The sequence below is a fragment of the Anolis carolinensis genome, chromosome 3, assembly GCF_035594765.1.
Source record: "Anolis carolinensis isolate JA03-04 chromosome 3, rAnoCar3.1.pri, whole genome shotgun sequence".
Lineage (NCBI taxonomy): Eukaryota > Metazoa > Chordata > Lepidosauria > Squamata > Dactyloidae > Anolis > Anolis carolinensis.
The window spans coordinates 190,921,890-190,938,569 of NC_085843.1; positions in this window are offsets into that span (position 1 = coordinate 190,921,890).

Sequence of the window (16,680 nt, forward strand, 5' to 3'; positions counted from 1 at the left end):
AGTTACATGGGACATTTTCCTAGTAGGATTGAAGCACTCATTTCCAGGGGATCGAGACATTTCCCCCTTTTCAAGTATTTTTTTTTAAAAAAAACCAACCACTCTTGTTACTTTTCCTGAGATTCAGTATGTATTCTGACCACTTGAGGAAAAGCGGGAGGGAGGAAATGGGGAGCAAAAGTTGGAACACAGAAGGTGCCAATGTTTGAGAAAAACCTGGTTGCTATTTATGTAACAAAAGAAGTGAAATTCAAAAGTTATATATGTTCCTCCGGCATTCTGTTTCAGTGGCCAGCATATTTTGGCATGCTGAGAAAATGTGAGCAGAAACCTTTTAAATACATAACCTGCAGTGTCAGCACCAAAGGAGCTGTTCTCTATAAACAGCAGTCTGGTGCCATGTTCTTGCTTCCAAACACACACACACACACACACACACACCATTGCCTTCCTTGTTCCTTTCATGTTTCCACAGGCAACTCCTTCATCCAACATAAGGTCATACAAATTGCAAGGGCTCATGACTGTGCTGCAAATCCTAATTGAAACTGATTTAATGTTATGCTCTTAACAGTGGCATAAGACCTAAGGCTTTCAAATGAAAGTATTGCTTGGGGTTGTTCTTTATTCCTCAGATTATTAGCCAAAGTATGTGTTCCGTGCAACCGCTAGAATAAGAATCCTGTCCCTCTCTAAGAACATTGGAAAAGTCCTGCTGATTCAGATCAGTGGCCCATTTAGTCCACATTCTGTGGCGATAAAGATACCTATGGGAAATCCAGAAGCAGTAACTGTAGCAAGAAGAGATAACTTCCATGTCAGTGGGGAAGTTTATCTATCTGGATTGTAGTATGAACCACTGCTTCTTAAACTGTGGATCCTGATCCCAAATGTCTCCTTAATTCAATGTTGGAGTCACAAGTGCACTCCGCAGAAAATGCTTCAGCTATACTTTACAAAAGGGGACTGTTGAGCAAGCAATTTTTTTCGTGTCAGGAGCAACTTGAGAAACTGCAAGTCATTTCTTCAAGGACATTGCCCAGGAACGGCCAGATGTTTTGATGTTTTACTATTCTTGTGAGACGCTTCTCTCATGTCCCCACATGGGGAACTGGAGCTGATAAAGGGAGCTCATCCACGTTCTCCTCGGATTCAAATCAGCAACCTTCAGGTCAGCAACCCAACCTTCAAGTCAGCAGTCCTGCTGGCACAAGGGTTTACCCATTGCACCATCAGAGCCTCTTACCATTGCAAATTATTTATTATCAGTTAAATCTTTAATTTTTATACCTACAGTAGAGTCTCACTTAGCCAACATTCACTTATCCAATGTTCTGGATTATCCAACACATTTTTGTAGTCAATGTTTTCAATACATCATGATATTTTGGTGCTAAATTCGTAAATACAGTAATTACTACATAGCATTACTGTGCATTGAACTACTTTTTCTGTCAAATTTGTTGTCTAAAATGATGTTTTGGTGCTTCATTTGTAAAATCATAATCTAACTTGATGTTTAATAGGCTTTTCCTTAATCCCTCCTTATTATCCAACATATTTGCTTATCCAACATTCTGCCGGCCTGTTTATGTTGGATAAGTGAGACTCTACTGTATTTTCTATATCTATATAATGTCTATGTAAAAATTTATTTGATGGAAAGAGGTTGCAAGTGGGAAAAGTTTAAGTCACTGTGGTCTAAACTTTGAAGGAACTCTCCAATGTGCTGAACCATGGCCACAAAGCTGGTTCAACACTTTTGCGAGCCCTTGACAGTTTGAACTGAAATCCAGACAGATGCAAAGTCACGCTGCCATGAAAGCTACCAGTTGCCACTGTCCCAAAACAGGACATAGGCATAATAACAGTTTCCTGCTCATCTTCCCCATCAATTAGCACATTTAGGCCTAATGCCTCCAGTACTGAATATAACATGTAGTTCTTGTCTACCATTTGTTCAAATCAAACATGATGGTTAGAGCAGGTGGTTGCTTGGGTCAGCATGTTGAGCTGAGGGAAAATACTGATGGGTTTTTAAAAATATGAACAAGGTAGGTTCTGTCAGGTCCCTTCTACACTGTCATGTAAAATCCAAATTATCTCCTTTGAACTGGATTATATGGCAGTGTATATTCATATAATCCAGTTCAGAGCAGATAATGTGAATTATCTGATATGATAATCTGGACTATATGGCAGTGTAGAAGGGGCCTCGGGTTATTCTTAAATTGAATTTGTATGTAAATCGGAACAAGTACATTTTCTAAGTGTAACTCCAGCCAAATGTATAACTATATATTAGCTTTGGGTAGCATAGGAAAGAGTATTTGTTTTTCTGTCTGTGCCCCTGTTCAGAAGATTTTCCCCTCACTTTTTGTCCCTGTGAAAACTAGATTTTGAAAAATTTGGCTTGTTGTAGAAACAAGGATTGGTGAGAAAGGTGAAAATGTACCTATTCCGACTTACATACAGATTTAACTTAAGTGGAGGCACCTTTTCCCCATGATAGCTCTTCCAGGAGTGAGCTTCTCTTCCAAGGGATATCTTTCTATCAGTTCCTGTTGTTTCACTCCCATTTGTAACTATGAACCATTTGTAAGTCAGATGTTTGTAGCTTGGGGACTGCTTGCATACCGTTTTGAAAGTCACTGCATTTATAAACATAGGGTAGGTTATTTTGGTCACAATCTATCATCATCATCATCATGTCTTTTGCCCGATAGGAACTTAAGGTGGTTAACAATATATGGAACAATACACATTAAATTAATATACATACTACAATGCAGTCTGAGCCCTGCCACATGCACAATGGAGGATCTCCTCACAGCAACCCCAAAGGCACTCCAAGTGGCCAGCTACTGATCAAAGGACATTTAGTATCACGGCAAGTTTTTAACTTTGTTTGTGTTTCTAAATACATTACAACTGTACCCTCAGTTTTGCTTCTGATACAATAAATAAATAAATAAATATAGTGCATTAAGCTATAAATATAACATTTTAAAAATAAAATCTTTTGTTTCATTAAACTGTTAAATATAAAAACATTAAAATGCATTAAAACTACATAGCCATGCTAACATCCCAATCCCAAGTACTGTACATGGTCAGGTGTGATGTTGGTTAGGTTCTCTTTTACAATTTCAGAAGGCCTGCCATTGCAAACAGCACTTTCTCCATCTTCATTGAAAGTGGATTGTCTACACCATTGCTTCTTTAACTGTAAGTCCCAACTGAAGTGGGGTCCCCTTAGCTCAATTTTGGGGTCCTGAATGATTTGACAATTGTAAAAGTTTTCTGAACATCACTTATTGACTGTATTAGACATATGCACAAATCCTGTTGTGCAGTGTTTTACAGTGGACTCTGCAGAAGATGCTTCAACCTCTCTTGCAAACCTTGTGAATGCTCATTTGTTATCACTAAATGTTTGATTCTATACCTATTTTATATGCCTATATACCTGGGATCACATTAAAAAAATTCAAGTTTCAGATGCCCTGGTATAAACTGTTGAGTACTCCCACCTTCACACTGCAGGCAAACTGCAGTTAACAAAACCCCTCTCCTTCTTTTTAGTTCTCCCAGCTTCCCTTTCCTCCTTGTCCTTTGGCAAGCCAGATTTGTTTCAGCAAAATTTGAATGGAGGAAAGAATGGAGAAACAAATTGTGGGGCCGGGCTGTGGTGCAGGCTGGTAAACAGCTGCTTCAATAAATCACTCTGACCATGAGGTCATGAGTTCAAGGCCAGCCCATGGCAGGGTGAGCACCCGTCAATTAAAAATAAAATATAGCCCCTGCTCGTTGCTGACCTAGCAACCCGAAATATAGTTGCATCTATCAAGTAGGAAATAAGGTACCACTTATAAAAGTGGGGAGGCAAGTTTAACTAATTTACAACGTTGGAAGTGAGGAAGTGCCATCAGAGTGGATGATGAAGCAACTGCTCCCCCCTGTGGCCAGAATCGAACATCCCCTCAGGAGAAGGTTAAATTGCCTCTGCGTCTGTCTGTCTGTTGTCTCTGTCTCGGTTCGATGTGTTTATGGGCATTGAATGTTTGCCCTATATGTACATAATGTGATCCGCCCTGAGTCCCCTTCGGGGTGAGAAGGGCGAAATATAAATACTGTAAATAAATAAATAAATAAATAGATAAAAAAGAGGAAGGAAGGAGTAGGAAGAAAAGACATACCCTGTTTCCCCGAAAATAAGACAGTGTCTTATATTAATTTTTGCTCCCAATGATGTGCTAGGACTTATTTTCATGGGAAGTCTTATTTTTCCATGAATAAGAATTCACATTTATTATTGAACAAAAAATGAAAATTTATCATATACTGTACAGTAGTTGTCATCACAAATCAACATAACTAGACAAACTGTGAATCCTTTTAGGAATTTCTTGTTACTACATTATTTCCATGTACAACTATCTATGGTACGTACATTTACCGATCCTGCATGCTGTGGTGTTCTGTTCAGCAGGTATGCTTCCAAACAAAAAAATTATTAGGTCTTACTTTCAGGGGAGGCCTTATATTTAGCGATTCAGCAAAACCTCTTCTAGGTCTTATTTTAAGGGGATGTCTTATTTTCGGGGAAAACAGGGTATGCTGGCAACTTTATGATCAACTAGCATTAGTTTTGTACCTCCAAGAGGGTTGGTTCCAGGGCTGTAGCCAAGGGGGGGATAGGAGTTCAACCCCCCCCCCTGAAAATTTTCAGGTTTTTTTTTTTAAAAAAAAAAACCTGGTTTACTCATGAATTTTAACTGATTAACCAAATTCCCATGAGTGCCCACTGAAATTTATCTATCTTGAATGTCCACTGAAGTTTATCAATGGAGTCTGATTTCTAAATTATTTTGCGTTATGAAACTACTGTGGCACAGGCTGTTGAGCAGCTGCAATAAATCGCTCTGACCATGAGGTCATGAGTTCGAGACCAGCCCGTGGCAGGGTGAGCACTCGTCAATTAAAAATTAAAAATAGCCCCTGCTTGTTGCTGACCTAGCAACCCAAAAGATAGTTGCATCTATCAAGTAGCAAATAAGGTACCACTTATAAAAAAAGTGGGGAGGCAAGTTTAACTAATTTACAATGTTGGAATGAGGAAGTGCCATCAGAATGGATGATGAAGCAGCTGCTCCCCCCTGTGGCCAGAATCGAACATCCCCTCAGGAGAAGGTTAAATTGCCTCTGCGTCTGTCTGTCTGTTGTCTCTGTTTGAGTTCAATGTGTTTATGGGCATTGAATGTTTGCCCTATATGTACATAATGTGATCCGCCCTGAGTCCCCTTCGGGGTGAGAAGGACGGAATATAAATACTGTAAATAAATAAATAAATAAATAAATAAATAAATACTCTTCATGATTTGCTTTTAAAAAAAAAAAGGTTCACCCCCCTCCTGAAGTTTTTTTCTGGTTATGGCCCTGGTTGGTTCCCAAGAGCAGACATGGTCAAAGTGTGGCCACATGTGTCTCCACAGGCTCCAAAGTGCAGCTTATGACCCCCACTCAAAGCCTCCAAATACTTACTTCAACCTCCCAACATGTCCTCCAAAAGAAAAAGAAAAAGCCAAATTTTGCTGAAAGTGGCCTGATGTTGCTTCCAATTGCTTCAACTTCCAGCCCATTGGAAAGGCAAAAAAATCCCCCTCTCCATCTGCAAGTGCCCATTTCACCTGAGAGCTATAAGGAGACCATCCAAATCTATAACCTTTTTTTTTCATGTCAGGAGCAACCGGAGTTGCTTCTGGAGTGAGAGAATTGGCCGTCTGCAAGGACGTTGCCCAGGGGACACCCGGATGTTTTGATGTTTTACCATCCTTGTGGGAGGTTTCTCTCATGTCCCCGCATGGAGCTGGAGCTGATAGAGGGAGCTCATCCGCGCTCTCCCCGGGTGGGATTCGAACCTGGCAGCCTTCAGGTCAGCAAACCAACCTTCAAGTCACGAGGCTTTTATCCCCTAGGCCACCGGAGGCTCCTCTATAACCTATTGGGGCAGATCATCCTAATTGGTCCTCCATTCCTGCTCTGAGTCTAAACTTGCCTTTGAAGTGGAGTACTATTTTGAGCTACTGGGTTTGGATGGTATGTAGTAGGATAGGGATTTCTTACCAAGGACATAGCAAAGCCAGCCTTCCCCCCATCACTACTACTACTACTTCATCTAAATGTCATTCATTCCTCTCTGCCAGTTCAAATGTCTTTCCCAAGTAGGGTTTTTATTTATAGCCAGCAGAGATAAAAGTAGAAATGTCGGGTGGCCAGGATCAAAATTCAGGATGCACGTGGTGTGAGGTGCTTCTTAACAATGAAAAGGAATGATGACGCCCTCCCTAATACGGGCAGATTTTGCCCCGGGGAGGAGCAACGCTGGTAAAGTTCAGCTAAGCCTCACCAGTTTCAGCAGTGGGCCATCATCACAAGACTTGGCTCTAGATCTGAACTTTTTCAAAGCTGGGAGCTCAGAGGAGGTTAGAGCGATCTTCAAATGAACATGAACTGAATATATTACATACAGCTTATGCCTGTGTGTCTGACAAGAAAGAACAAATGTGGAATAATGGCTAAAATGTTGGATTGGGACCTCAAAGTTTGCGAAAGGGCATGTTAGGGAAAGATGGCTACACAGTTTACTATACCTCTAGTATAAGCTGTTTCTATGAAAGTAATTTTTCAAAGCTCTAGTTTTATGTTGGAAGCTCAGATTCCAATTCACATTCAATCAGGAAAGTCAATAGATAAGTCAAGGATATGACTACTCTTTGTTCAGTGTGCAATTGTGAGAGAGATGAGAGACATTTATATCTAGGTTTTCTCCTTCCTCAACTTATGCAACTCTACCTTTCTCAACTTTGCAGTTGAGGGAAAACACAGAAAATATAAAATAACCCTGGGTACTAGAAACAGGCCAGTCAGGGAGATCAAGCCAGGGAAGAATATGAAGACACAGGGGTTGCCCCTCAACACAAGTATAGTGCCTTGATTCCATCCAAAGTGCCATGAATGGATCCTATGGAATCCTGGGATTCATAGTCTGCAAGAAAATTGTATATTTCCCCTTATGTCACCTGTCATTTGATAGTGAGCCATTGTTGTTGAAAACCAGAACAGCATACAGACCCAGAAACAGTGCCCAGAAAAGGAATCTGCAATCACCTTTCCCTCAGTTTTATGTGACTTCCCAATGAACTCACCAAAGTTGCACAAGCAAGCACCACACACAGAGAATATCCCAACATTTAGATTAAGGCAAGACATAGGTAAAGGTAAAGGTAAAGGTTTCCCATGACGTTAAGTCCCGTCGTGTCCGACTCTGGGGGCTGGTGCTCATCTCCATTTCTAAGCCGAAGAGCCAGCGTTGTCCGTAGACATCTCCAAGGTCATGTGGCCAGAATGACTGCATTGAAGCGCCGTTACCTTCCTGCTGGAGTGGTACCTATTTATCTACTCACATTTGCATGTTTTCGAACTGCTAGGTTGGCAGAAGCTGGAGCTAACAGCGGGCGCTCACTCCGCTCCCCGGATTTGAACCTGGGACCTTTTGATCTGCAAGTTCAGCAGCTCAGCGGTTTAACACACTGCGCAACTGGAGGCTCCAAGTCAAGACATATCTCATCACAATATCCCAAGAGTCCCATCGTCCAGGTTGACTGAGAGGTTTGGGAATTTTTATTTTATCCCTGGAAGTATCCCACCCATCTATTACGGGATCGCTGTGAAGCTTAAAATGCTTCTATTGCATCCTGTTTGGGAAGGAAATCTAATTAATAAGATGGGAAGGATCTCCCAGGACTCTGAAATTTAAAAACATCAGACTGAATTCTGATGACATGGTTGTTATTGTTAGTATTTGATACACAACAAGATTAGTACACAGAAAACAAGATCACTATGCTGGATTTTGTATTGGATCACATGTCGGACACTTCCCAAGTGTCTAGGACTATGTGATGTATCAGCGAATAATGCGTGCAGATCCGAGTCAGGTGGCCTTTTGCTGTTGACAGATGGTAATTTTGTCAGCACTGATTGTTTTTAAGTGCTGTCCAAGGTCTTTAGACACTGCACCCAATGTGCCAATCACCACTGGGACCATCTTTACTGGTTTGCGCCAGAGTCTTTGCAGTATGATCTTTAAATCCTCGTATCATGTCAGCTTTTCTGGTTGCTTTTAATCAATTCTGCTGTCACCAGGGATGGCAATATCAATGATCGATACTTTGGGGGTTTTTTCCACAATTGTGAGGTCAGGAGTATTGTACTCCAAAACTCTGTCAGTCTGAATTCGAAAGTCCCAGAGTAGTTTGACATGTTCATTTTCTGTAACTTTTTCAGGCATGTGATCCCACCAGTTCTTTGTCACAGGCAGATAATATTTGTGGCACAAGTTCCAATCGATGATGATGATGATTATTATTATTATGATTATTATTATTTTCTGCTTCTGTTTATTATGTTTATTTATACCCTGCTTTCTCTGTCTACAAAAGAGACTCAAAGCGGCTTATAGTTAAGTCAAATGAAATACAATTTAAAACCTAAAAATATACAAACATTAAAACAGAATTAAATATGATTGGTTTTTTAAAGTTAAAATCCTTTAAAACTGATTAAAAATGTATTCAAAGCTCAAACCGCAGCACCCCCTGACTTGATCTTTTTAAACACTTTCTTTAAAAGCCTGTCCGAATGTACATATGAAGTAGTGTGTTGAGTTTTTCATCTCTTACTGATAATTATGTCATTAATGTGTTTTCAACTATTTTTAACCATTTAAAAAAACAAACAATATTGTCATTTAATTCTTTTTAAATGTTTATAAACTAATATTATAGCTTAATCTATTTGAAATTAACATTAAACTGTGTTGAATCCTATCGCAGGAGAAAGATGGGATATAAATCAGTCAATCAACCAATCAATCAATCAATCAATCAGTTAATACCCAGGCACTTGACTCAACAGAAGGCGTAAAGGAGTTTTGTCATTCATTGAAATGCTGCATCTTCTCAAATGCATTACAGTAGAGTCTCACTTATCCAACACTCACTTATCCAACGTTCTAGATTATCCAACGCATTTTTGTAGTCAATGTTTTCAATATATCGTGATATTTTGGTGCTAAATTTGTAAATACAGTAATTACTACATAGCATTAATGTGTAATGAACTACTTTTTCTGTCAAATTTGTTCTATATAATGATGTTTTGGTGCTTAATTTGTAAAATCATAACCTATTTCGATGTTTAATAGGCTTTTTCTTAATCTCTCCTTATTATCCAACATATTTGCTTATCCAATGTTCTGCCGGCCCATTTATGTTGGATAAGTGAGACACTACTGTATTTCACTTTTCTCCAAGGTTATCAAAGAATTACTAACAGATGTTGAAAAATAAATTCCAATAGAATTTAAATACAGTAGAGTCTCACTTATCCAAGCTAAACGGGCCGGCAGAAGCTTGGATAAGTGAATATCTTGGATAATAAGGAGAGATTAAGGAAAAGCCTATTAAACATCAAATTAGGTTATGATTTTACAAATTAAGCACCAAAACATCATTATATAGAACAAATTTGACAGAAAAAGTAGTTCAATATGCAGTAATATGTTATAATTACTGTATTTACAAATTTAGCACCAAAATATCACGATATATTGAAAACATTGACTATCAAAATGGCTTGGATTATCCAGAGGCTTGGATAAGCGAGGCTTGGATTAGTGAGATTCTACTGTATTGAAGCATTTTTTATAATTACAGATATATCAGAAAATAGATGCAATTTATTAAAACATCTTAAAATTCACAAAAACCTTTAGGTTCTGTACATTCAAAATTAAATTGCAAATCAATTCACAGTGTTATTTAAAATATAGATATCACCTTAGCTGAATTATTTTCCTTCCTGTACCATTTCCATAGTAAAAACTTACACTTTATAGCACTAAAATGATATTGAGCAGTTTATTATAATCAGGATCTAAGGACATAGAGGTTATGTTCTACTAGCAAGTCAGAGGCTGGCAGCCAAGGGAGGTTTGGAGACACAATCAAAGGGTTTAAAGTTGCTACATTTAGTCTAGTGCCTGGACTTGGCGGGGCTACCGTGCCTTCCTGTGCGCTGTGGCTTCTGGTATAATCGAAGCATTGTTATGTGGCAACCCAAGGAGGCAGTGAGAACTGAGAAGCAGTCAAAGATGGGGAACTGAATTTCACGTAACTGTTTTGAACATAGCCAATTTCCTTCTTTGCTGGCAGGCTTGAAATTTAATATTTAATGCTAACATTTTGTGAATAAGCTAATGTATAAAAATAAACCATGCCTTATGGAACAATCATGCATAGAGCAGCATAGAAGTAAGCACTGTTAGACTGAGTGGAACTTACTCCTGGAAAAATGAACGTCAGATTTCCGCACCTATGTGATTAAAATACATTATTCAAACTTTTGATGCTATTTCAATATTAAGTAAATATAAGTATTTTCTTATTGTTCGTGATTATATTTTAAGACAATGTATATATTGAGCAAATAAAAGAAATCACTTTGAGGGTTGTTGCATGTTTTCTGGGCTGTATGGCCATGTTCCAGAAGTATTTTCTTCTGATGTTTCACCCACATCTATGGCAGGCATCCTCAGAGGTTGTGAGGTATGGAGAAACTAAGCAAGGAAGGTTTCACCATACCTTACAACCTCTGAGGATGCCTGCCATAGATGTGGGCAAAACGTCAGGAGATAATACTTCTGGAACATGGCCAGACAGCCCGGAAAACATGCAACAACCCTGTGATCCCAGCCATGAAAGCCTTCGACAACACAAATCACTTTGAGTTATAATGCTCCAATACATCTAAAGGTCTCCTAGATTCCGCTAAAGGAACATCTACACTGACTTCTTATTTTCAAACCAGTTTTGCTGAGCAAGTGATTATATTGACATGTGTGGAACTGGTTGAGACCAGGAATGTGACTACATTCATGAGGAACCTTGTGTCAGGAGGCTACAGCTGTTCTTTCACATAAACATAATCAGAGGCAGTCCTAGTCATAACAGAATTTAGTCCATTCAACAGGCAAGGCAAAAGGCCAGGCTATGGTGCAGGCTGGTTAGCAGCCAGCTGCAACAAATCACTCTGGCCAAGAGGTCATGAGTTCGAGGCCCGCCCGTACCTGTGTCTGTCTCTGTCTCTGTTCTATGTTAAGGCATTGAATGTTTGCCTTATATGTGCAATGTAATCCGCCCTGAGTCCCCTTAGGGATGAGAAAGGCAGGATATAAATACTGTAAATAAATAAATAAATAAATAGTCACAATGTTCCGTTCCAAGAGTCAATTAGCATGAAGCTCACCAGAGGTCCAAAGTTCAAAGTACAAGGATTCCAAGATTTCCGGCTGAAGCTCTCCATACAACGATGATTGCAACCATTATTTATGCTGCCAGCGGCAAGCCGTTACTGCTATATAGCCTTCTTCTGTGCCAAGCTACTTGATCTTTGCAGATGTAAGGAATCTAGCCTTAGCTGAGTCCTGTTCATGAGTCTGATCCCATTCTGGCTCAGGCACTTCTACATCAGAAAGGCCTGGCTCCTGCTGAGCAGTACTAGTGTCCACATCCTCAGACTGCACAGGTAACTGCTCAGCCATGGTCCTGAGTTCATCTGCTGGAAGGAAGCCCTCTTCTCAACATCCTCATTCAGGACCTGAGGCCCTACACCTTGGGGAGTTTTCCCCAATTTTTGAGAGAGATGCACGTCAGTGTTCTAGAGCACGAGATTGGGAGGGGGGAGGCAAAGTGACAGTTAGGTGTGGAAATAATCAATGACCCTTTCCTGGGGGTCAGTTAGCCCCTTGCTAACCAGCCATGTCCTTGGGACATTTTTCAGCAGGTCCATCATCCCTGTTGCGAAGTCTACAAAGCACCCCAATGAAGGCATGTATCTGCAATGCGCTTTGCATACTGCAGACTCAATTTCACCCTGTGATCTGGGAAATACTGGGATCTGCTGTAGCCAGGGGCGCTTCAACCGCCAGGCCAGCTTGGCACTTGCCTGTGGCTACATGTTCTCAAAGGGCGCAGCTGAGGTGCTCCCGGGTGCGCGCGCATGCAACTGCACCTTTGAACATGGTGCCACCTTCCGGCCGGCCTGGGCCTTTTGGGCGGCGTGCCACGTGCGCACTCTCCACTCACTTCAATTGGCAGAAGGAAGTGCCGATTGAAGTGGGTGGAGAGCGAGGACGCCGGCATACAGGGCGGGCCCACGCTGGCATGGGCCCGCCCTGCGTGCTGGCATGGCAGAAGGAAGCGCCGGCGGCATGCACGCTCTCCAGGAGACTGCCGCGGCCTTGCCCGCTGCCGCCTCCGCCACCACTGCCACCACCTCTGCCTCCCCCTCCGCCTCCGCCTCCGCCACTGAAGTCTGTAGGAAGGAAGGCAAGTGGGTTTTTTTTATTTGTGTGAATGTGGCAAGGGTTTTTTTTTTTTAGAGCTATTGGTTTTGGGGGGCGCAAAAATTGGGGGGGGGTGCAAAAGTTCTGTTTGCCTATTCTTCAAAATCACTTAGGGACGGCTCTGGCTGCAGCGCACTAAAGAGTTTATCTTGGACTTTCCCATGACCTTCTTTGATGAACTGTAACCCTTTTACTCTTTCTTTGTTCTTTTATCCTTCTAAAAATAAATGTTTAGTAGAGTATAGCCTCGCTTATCCAATGTTCTGTATTATCCAACGCAGTTTGCCTTTTAGTAGTCAGTGTTTTTGTAGTCAAATGTTTTCAATACATTGCGATGTTTTGGTGCTAAATTCGTAAATACAGTAATTACTACATAACGTTACCGTGTATTGAACTGCTTTTTCTGTCGATTTGTTGTAAAACATTATGTTTTGGTGCTTAATTTTTAAAATCATAACATAATTTGACATTTAATAGGCTTTTCCTTAATCCTTCCTTATTCTCCAACATTTGCATGATATAACCCTTAAAAAGATAAAATTAATTATCTTGAGTTTCTTAGATTTTGCTTGTTTGTTTGTATTTTGAAGAGCCTGCTAAAACTTTCTGACAGGTAATTTAGAATAAAAGGTCTGACTTTGAACAGGCATATTTGTGAAATTATTTCAAATTTAAATCCAATGTTAGTATCACTGAAACTCCACGACTCCAAAAGAGGACCCCAAAACCTACAGCTATAGAAAAATCTCCATAGCCAAATTTAAGGTGATCTTTCACCTAGAAACCTAATTGGAGCTAACCTTCACAGATGGTTTTAGCTTGGACGTACAAGTTTCAGAAGCATTCACACACTCGTCAGGGAGGGTAATATAGGAAAATCCTACCACTTTTCAGCCTAAGAGCATAAACCTCTAACAATATCCCTGCCTTCCTAATGATAGAGCCAAACCAAAGATCACAGAAGTTGCCTCTGTCCTTCTCTTGGGAACCCATTCACACTGGCTATCATCCAATGCTCCCCAGACCATTGTCCTCACCCAGCCTAGGAAAAAAACAATCATTAGCACCCATTACCTCAAACCTACACACATTCTTTCTCTTCTCACACCCATGAGAAACAGAAGAAGCCACAGCCACAAACCGAGCAATGGCAATGTATTAAAATTCCCTCCAAGCCAATCAGCAACTATGGCAAATAGTGCATCCCAGCCAACCAGCCTGCAGATCCTAGCCAACCACAATCTGAACTAATCAGCAACCAGGGCAGCAAAATCCTTTATTTCAAACTGCTGTCAGGATGCTATAAATATTCATGTTGTTGTGACTCAGCTTTTGCCTTTGTGTGACTCTGATGTGCCTTTGTGTGACTCTGATGAGGATTCTAGGTTATATGTGCATAATGATGGGATTCAGGATGAATTTGAAGATGACTCTGATGCTGGGAATTATAGGAGCATTCCGGCTGTGGGAAATGAAGAGCAGGGAATAAATCATAATATTGTTTTTAATGAGGAATTTCAGGTGCAGGAAGCAGAAAGGGAGGATAGCGCTTTGCCTCCGCCTGATAATAGTAATGAGCTCAGTGGCTTGACTCTGAGGATCTCGATCGGGCTAGAAGACGAATTTAGAGGGTTGCGGAGAAATCTTCGCATAGCTAACAAATGAGAGGTCAAAGGGCAAAGGAATGCCTTTATGTCATGCTTTTAAAACAGTCTATTGGTAGAGAGATCTCTGTCAATGCAACTCCATCGCTGGATCTAAGAGCAAGTCTACTTTCCTGTGCCAAGTTTGCCTTCCTGTGATATCTCGTGGATATATTCTGTTTACTGGGACTTTTGGCTTCAATAAAAAGGACCTTGTTTTTATGCTCTATGTTTCTATGGACTTATTGCTTACCGCCTTGTTTTATACCTATCTTTTTGAACTTAACTTTTACCCTTTTATGAACTATCTTTTGACTATTTTCTAAATTTTCTATATATATAAAAGGGTAATGAAATTTCGGCCTAGGACAAAACTACACATCCCAGAAACACTAAACTTGGCAGTACAACCCCTCACCCATGCCTCTACGTTCATACAACAAAAAGAAAAGAAAAATAAAGTCCTAATTAGAGGGAGAGAAATAATTGTTTTTATCCAATTGCTGCCAGTTAGAAGGCTAACCTCTGCCCACTTGGTCTCCTAGCAACCCACTCAGCCCAGGGGACACGCAGAGTTAGGCCTCGCGTAGGCCTCTTCCCCACTGCCTATAAAATACAGATTATCAGATTTGAACTGGATTATATGGCAGTGTGGACTCAAGGCCCTTCCACACAGCGATATAACCCATCTATAATCTTATATTATCTGCTTTGAACTGAATTATCTTGACTCCACACTGCCATATAATCCACTTCAATATGCAGTCGGACACAACTGGACTTAATGTCAGGAGAAAACCTTTACCCTTTACATTAACTACCACCAATTCCTCAATACTTTATTTCCCATACCACCATACTTCACCACAGCAACGCGTGGCCAGGCACAGCTAGTCTATATATATAAAAGAGTGATGGCATCATGGCGATTCACAAAACAACAAAAGTACAGGCCCCCCAACCTCAAAATTTGACAACACAACCCATCATCCACGCCTCAAGGTTGATACAACAAAAAGAAAAGAAAAATAAAGTCCTAATTAGAGGGAGAGCAATAATTTTTTTTATCCAATTGCTGCCAGTTTAGAGGGCTAATCTCTGCCCACTTGGTTGCCTAGCAACCAAGGGACAGCCAGGTTTCAGTTAGGGGACAGGCAGATTTAGGCCTCACTTAGACCTCTTCCACAGATTATCTAATTTGCACTGGATTATATGGCAGTGTAGACTTCCACACAGCTATATAACCCATTTATAATCTTATATTATCTGCTTTGCACTGTATTATCTTGACTCCACACTACCATATAATCCACTTCAGTGTGCATTTTATACAGCTGTGAAAAAGGAGCCTCAGATAATCCAGTTCTGAGCAGATAATATAAGATTAGAAATATACAGTAGAGTCTCACTTATCCAACGTAAACAGGCCGGCAGGATAAGTGAATATGTTGGATAATAAGAAGGGATTCAGGAAAAGCCAATTAAACATCAAATTAGGTAATCTTTATACAAATTAAGCACCAAAACATCATATTATACAACACATTTGACAGAAAAAGTAGTTCCATGCGCAGTAATGCTATGTAGTAATTACAGTAGAGTCTCACTTATCCAACACTCGCTTATCCAACGTTCTGGATTATCCAACGCATTTTTGTAGTCAATGCTTTCAATATATCGTGATATTTTGGTGCTAAATTCATAAATACAGGAATTACTATATAGCATTACTGTGTACTGAACTACTTTTTCTGACAAATTTGTTGTCTAACATGATGTTTTGGTGCTTAATTTGTAAAATCATAGCTTAATTTAATGTTTAATAGGGTTATCCTTAATTCCTCATTATCCAACATATTCGCTTATCCAACGTTCTGCCGGCCCGTTTATGTTGGATAAGTGAGACTCTACTGTACTGTATTTACAAATTTACCACTAAAATATCACAATGAATTTAAAACACTGACTACAAAAACATTGATTATGAAAAGGCAGACTGCGTTGGATAATCCAGAACATTGTATAAGCAAATGTTGGATAAGTGAGATTTTTCTTTAATATGAAATAATTACTGGGATAGAATAATGCAGAACAATATAATCTCTAAAACCAGGACAGTAAATAAACAGGGGAATTCCACACAGGAAACAATCAGGGCCAGCTAACACCTCCCTACAAAGTATTCCCATCATCAAAGTCTGGAAAATCCTCTGTTTTCTCAGGGCCACAGACAGTAGAAGCACATAAAATATCGCAAACAACACCACTCTGAAAACAAGGGAATTCCAGACAGGAAACAATCAGGGCCAGCTAACACCTCCCAACAAAAAATTCACTCAGGGAGGAAACAGCCAGGCTTTAAAGCTGCAAGGCCATTACATCCTAATCATTTTTCCTAATTGCAGCATTCATACTTGCCTCCAACAAACAAAAAAGACCTATCAGAAATATTGTATATTCACAACCTTTAGGAAATAATATCCCCTGATGGCGCAGCGTGTTAAAGTGCTGAGCTGCTGAACTTCTGGACCGAAAGGCCGCAGGTTTGAATTGGGGGAGCGGAGAGAG